This window comes from Tupaia chinensis, unplaced genomic scaffold (genome assembly GCF_000334495.1).
Source record: "Tupaia chinensis unplaced genomic scaffold, TupChi_1.0 Scaffold000612_1, whole genome shotgun sequence".
NCBI lineage: Eukaryota > Metazoa > Chordata > Mammalia > Scandentia > Tupaiidae > Tupaia > Tupaia belangeri.
In genome coordinates, this window is record NW_006160131.1 from 2,036,569 (window position 1) to 2,042,509 (window position 5,941).

Genomic DNA, 5,941 nt, shown 5'->3' on the forward strand with positions numbered 1-5,941 from the left:
AGCCCCTGTGAAACTGGGGGGAACCCCCTTTGGGGATCGTGACCCTCTGTTTGGATTGTGTGCTGGGGGTGGGGGAGAAAGCATGGAAAAGTCTGGGTACATCTCTGATATTCCCAGGCCGGTCACAGCCCGGGAGCCCAGAGCAGCCTTGTTTATTTGAAATGACAGATACATTTCTCACACCCCTCTGAGTGGCTCACTAGACTCCACTCCAGAATTGCAACTCTTTAGCCTTTCCAGGATTAACGGAGTAATAGATGGCTCTTCATGGCTTACGAATAAAATCCCACTACTAACGACGAGTTAGCGCCATTTATGGCGCACCTACTATGTGCCAGGCACTAGCTTGGTGCTTTCAATTTACGATCTCATTTGACCCTCATTCTAGTGCATGAAGACTGTGTTATTTATTCCTACTTGAGAGGCTCAGAGACATTAAATCAAACATCCAAAGTCATGTAGAGCACCTGTCAGCTGAGCTAGGAATTTCAAACCAGATCTGGATGACCTCAAAGCTTTTTCTTTCAAGAGATTTATTTTAATTTTAAAATTTATTTTATTTAGTTTTTCTATAGGGCACATGCACTTATGCACGCATGCTTGCGAGAGAGAAAGCATCCCCATCCAGGGCAGGGGAATGGCCATAATCTCTCTCCTCCATTCTCCTCTCAGGATTCTGGGCATGTACACACACATGTGCCTGGTGTGTTTTCAAGTCACCAGATCTGGGACTCGAACTGAGCAGTCAGCTATGTGGGCTCTACCTGTCTTACCCACCACATCATTGGGAAGCTCATCATCATAGTTTTTTCAGTTCTACCTGCTCTACTGCGTTATCAACTCAAACAGGAGCAATCAGGAATCCTCAAAGCACAGGACAGTTTTCACCTCGAGCAGCTAGGGCAGCTCTGTTTCTAAGGTGCCACCCTCCCGGTGGGTGAATTCCACAGACCTGTCTTAAAGGTCTCAGAGGCCGCCATGTAAAATTGTTCCAAAATATGCAAATGTATATACTCTAAGTAAAAAACAAAACAAAACAAACAAACAAACAAAAAAACGTTTAGGCAGTGTGTGGTTGATTATTTAAATTATTTCCTACTTTCACTGATGTTTTGGATTAACCAGTCAACACTGGGCCTCAGCTGTATGAACGCGATTATAATCACCACACAGAGGGAAGAGAGGGTTGACATTGTTCAGGGAGGCAGGAGATCCGATTACAGATAGGTATAAATAGACATAGAGGGAACACACGGGCGTGGAGGCCGAGGTGCTGACGCCACTTCTCCACGGCCAGCTCCCAGCAATTCTGAAAGTCACTTGCACTCTTTTATGAAACTTATTGGGTTTTTCTGTGATAGAGGGAGATAGAGAGCACAAGAAAGAGAGACAGGGACCCCCAACCAGCCTTCACACCTCTATCCTCCCAGGCCAGGCCAGATCACCGGCATGTATGCAGGTGTGCTCCCGACATACAGAGAGATCTTGGGACTTGAACCTGGGACCTTCCCATATGGCCTCAACATCACGGAATGATGCATTACTCCTGTGCCACCTTGGCTGGCCATGCCATTTGTGTTCTTTTATTTCACATGTCCCAGTGCATGGTAATTATTTCCTTTATGTTTTGACTGTTCACAGTTGAGAAAAGGCTTGGTGATAGAGGAAGAGCCCAGGTTCTGAGACCTGGCAGTGGTGACTCTGAATCTCTGTACTGGCTGTGTGGCCTTGAATAAGACCCCTGGCCTCTCTGAACCTGAGCTGGGGCCTTAAACAGGAACACAGCAAGTGCTGAATAAATGGCACCCGTTATGACCTACTTTCTTATGGGACATACTATTGTCTGTGTTTCTGCTGATGAATTCTTTTTGTCTGTAGGTCCCCAAGGCAGAACTGTGTCTTATTCAACCTCATCTTCTTAGTGCCCCTAGATCAGAGTGAGAATGCACGAAGTGTTTGCAGAAGTGGTTTTGATACTGTAAGTTGCTTTTGGACAGTTGTCAGAGGCCGTGGGCTGCTTCCTTGCAAGTTCCAGGAGGATGTGGGGAGGAGAGAAGGAGCCAGAGTTGGACAAGTGACTGGGAGAATGCAGAAGGGCAAGAGGGAGGAAAGAGAGGCAGGCCCCCTGGGTCTGGGCTGGGCTGTCTTCAGCTGCCTCTCGGCCTCCTCAGCAGGTGATAGGACGCGACCCTGGGCGCATGCCGGGGAGGCCGGGGAGGCCAGGGAGGCCGGTGGAGATGGAGCTGCCCTGTCAGCCGGCATGTCAGGGCCCATCAGTTTCTCAGGTTCCTCTGGCTGGGAACGAAGCTTGTTCCAGAAACCTTGAGGGAGCTGAGGACAGATGCACCGATGTGTGTGGGCTATGTGGGGGGAGGTCACGCTTCCTGAGTGCCCGCTGGGTTCTTGGCATGGTGCTGGGCACCATCCTCATTCCTAAATGAGGAGGAAGGCTAATTACTTCCAAGGTAAAGATAAGAAACTGAAGCCCAGAGAGGCTAAGTGTTCTGGCCAACGACACACAGCTAGGAAGATTGGAGCTAGAGTCGGAAGCTGTGGCCGGGGCTTCCCTCGCAAGGTGTCTAGCAGTCTATTCTGCATGGGCCCAGCTGGCCTCGGCTCAGGGCAGACTGGAGGAACACGTTTGGGACTCCTGTAATGAGTGGGCACTGACGTAAGAGCAGGTGCTGTCAATTCATTTATGTTTTTATAACGAAACACCCAAGCCTGAGTTATGAAGAACAGGAACTTACTTTCTCACAGTTCTGGAGGCTGGGAAGTCTGATATCGAGGCCCTGGCAGAGTCTGTGTCTGGCGAGGGCTGCACCCACCACAGGTGAGGAGTGAGGGATCCTGACAGGGCAGGAGACAGAAGCAAGAAGCGAACAGGAACAGGCTCCCTCTGCCAATCCCCTTCATGAGGGCCCTACTCGCGTGCATGGTGGGGGAGCCCTCAGGGCTTAATCTAAGTTCTCACCTCTTAATACCAGCACATGGGCAACACCTAAGTTTCGGAAGGGATACACTCTGACTGTGGAAGAAGCCGGGGCAGATGGCTTCTATGCCATCTCCTGACTGTGTGATCCTGGCTGGTCCCCTTCACCTCCCTGGGCTTCTCTTCCGTCAGTTGTAATATTAGGGCAGTGGCCCCTAAGCTGGACAATGAGCAGACACGCGGGAAGACGAAACTTAATCCTAGCAATACAAGGGCTCTTCGAAGGACTCATGGAAAATGCATATTATGAACACACTATGCATGGATTTCAAATTTTTTGAACCAAAATAAATTTGTACTTTATTCCATTTTCCATGAACTTTCTGAAGTCCCTTGCAGCTGGGAGCATTGTGCTGTGATGGGTATGGTGACAACCTTGCTGCCTCCTCGGGTTAAGAACTGGAACTGGAAGATGTAGCAATGAGGACTTGAGGGGTTATATAGTTCCTCCCCATCACACGGGGTGGGGGGGGGTGGTTACTGGTGGCGCTGGCAGCCTGCTCCAGAGCCGTCCTGCTCCCCTGCCATGAGAGGCTTTGTGGGATGCAGAGGAGGAAAGCAAATCCGAGTGGGTCCCTGGGCGACCCGGGCCACCCCGGGGTGGCCTCATGGGTGCTGTTCTGCATCTTCCCCAGCTGCTTGGGCTGTCCAGGCCCACCGCCAGGCCAGGCAGAGCCGGGATGTAAACCCCAGGCCTGACCCTAAAACGGCCAGGGCTCATGCTACTGTTGAAAGCAAGGACAGTGACTGGCCTGCCCCTGGAGTGACACAACCCGAACCCAGCGTGGAGCAGTTGCCTCCCCGGCTCAGGGATGAGGCGTGTCCTCAGGGCTTCTGCCTGGAGACGTCCCCGCGGATGGCTGCTGCTGCTGTTGTGTTTTCCTTCCTGTATTTCCCTAACGTTGCAGCTTGGCGTTTCTGTCCCGAGGCGTTTTAATCATCAAGGGCCGCGTTCCAAACGTGCCGCACAAATAACGCAGGAGATAAATAAGGCCTGCTGCTGCCACAACAGAGCCGCCTGCGGAGCCCGAGGCGGGGGGCTGGCGCCCACGGTGCACCGGGCTGGGCTCCCGCGTGGGGCCGACTCTGCCTCTCCTGCCGCGTGCCCTCGAGAGGTCCCTTGGCTGTCTGGGCTCTGGCTCCTCATTTGCCAGATGGGGAGAAAACTGTGCGGCAGTTCTCCCGGCGACGGGGAGGGGCCGCCCCACAGGTCTGCAGAAGCCTTTGGAGGTGAGGAGGTCAGGGAGGGCGCCACAGGGCGGCAGTCACGCCTGCGCAGTGGCTGGGACGGCGCAGTGGCCTCTCGCTGTCATCCAGCAAGGGGGCACGCGGAGGACCCAGGGAGGCTCGAGAGCGAGAGCGGGTGTCTCTGCCATGCCCCGGGGTGGGAGCGCCTGCCGCGCCTCCGGGCTCTTCCCTGCAGGAGGAAGCCCAGGCGGAGCAGGCGCCCGAGGCTGTTCTTCGCAGGCCCTGCGGTTTCTTTGAGCAGAATTGGCGCACCCGCTGACCCTGCATGCTCCCGAGATAAACAGGGCCTTGTGGCTGCGAGTGAGAGGGCCTGGTGCCTGTGGGGTAGGGGGTGCCTCTCACTGGCTTGCCTGACACTCTTGGAGACCCCCTGGGGATAGGCGGACCGGGCTGGGCCAGGCGGGGGTGTGGCCTTGGAGGAAGCACGCCGTGCTGGGTCCACCCCGCAGGCACCCAGGGGCTGGGGGTGGTAGCTGGAAGGCGACAGGCGAAGCCCCAGAGGAGACTCCCAGCTGGGGGTGCTGACCTCGAAGGCCTGGAGTCATCCAGCCACATCCGTGTGTTCTCAAGACTGCACACTGGGGAGGTGTGACCGTGGGTTCAAGTCCTGGCCCTGTCAGTTACTAGCTGTGACCTGACAAGAGGCCCTCCTTCTGAGCACCTGCGTCCAGGATCCTGCCGCCTCCCCGACTGGCTATGCACAGTGGGGCCGCAGCGCAGGCCCAGATCCCTAGCCTGGGAGCCTCAGATCGGCACTGCTTCTGCATTGGGAGCTGTGGGCGCCTGCACCAGCAGTCACACCCAAGCTCCCTGTTGGGCTGCAACAAAACACTGAATACAAAATACTGTATAAAACCACCTCAGGCCATGGGAACGGGGGACAGGAGACAGAAAAGATTTTGTGTTCAGACTTGGGTCCCAGACCCAAGACAGCTCATTATTACATGCAAGTATTTAAAATCCAAAGAAGTCCCGAATCGGAAAGGCCTCTTGCCCCAAGCATTTTGGATATGGGATAGTCCGCCTATGTTATAGTAAGTACACACCCACGCACACTCACAATGGCTTCTGTCTCCCCTCGCTTGTTCCTGACATAGAGCTTGTGACACTCTTGTAGCTGGGGATGCTAGGCGAATCTTCGTTCTCATTATTCGAACTTCAATCCTAGGTCCTGACACCGGCTCTCAAATCCTTTGGGATTTCCCGGGTGACAGGAGCGTCTCCTGTCCTGACTAGGTAGCTCTCAGTGGGCTCCAGGGCAACCCCAGGATGGGGGCTGGTTGCCAGAGTCATTAGAGGGTTGAAACTTTCAACCTGTCTGACCTCCAGGGCCGAGTTGGTCACCAGTGACCAGCGTCTGTGTAATGAAGCTTCTTTGGAAGAACTTCAGACTGCTGAACGCTCGGAGGTGCTGGGACGGGGGCGAGCCCTGGTGGGCTTGGAAGCCCCGTGTCCCTTCCCCTTTTCTCACCCTGCATGTCTGGCTGTTCCTCTGTGTCCTTTGTAATGTCCTTTATAGTCAGCGCTCAGCACAAGCTGAGTGTCTTCCTGGGCTCTGTGAGCCGTCCTGGCAAACGAACTGAATGCAAGGAGGGGGTCGTGGGAGCCATGGCGTAGGAGGGCCGAGCAGAACTCTTCAATGGGCGCCTGGAGGGGGACAGCCTGGTGGCCCTGAGCCCTTACCCTGTGGGGTCTGCCGCC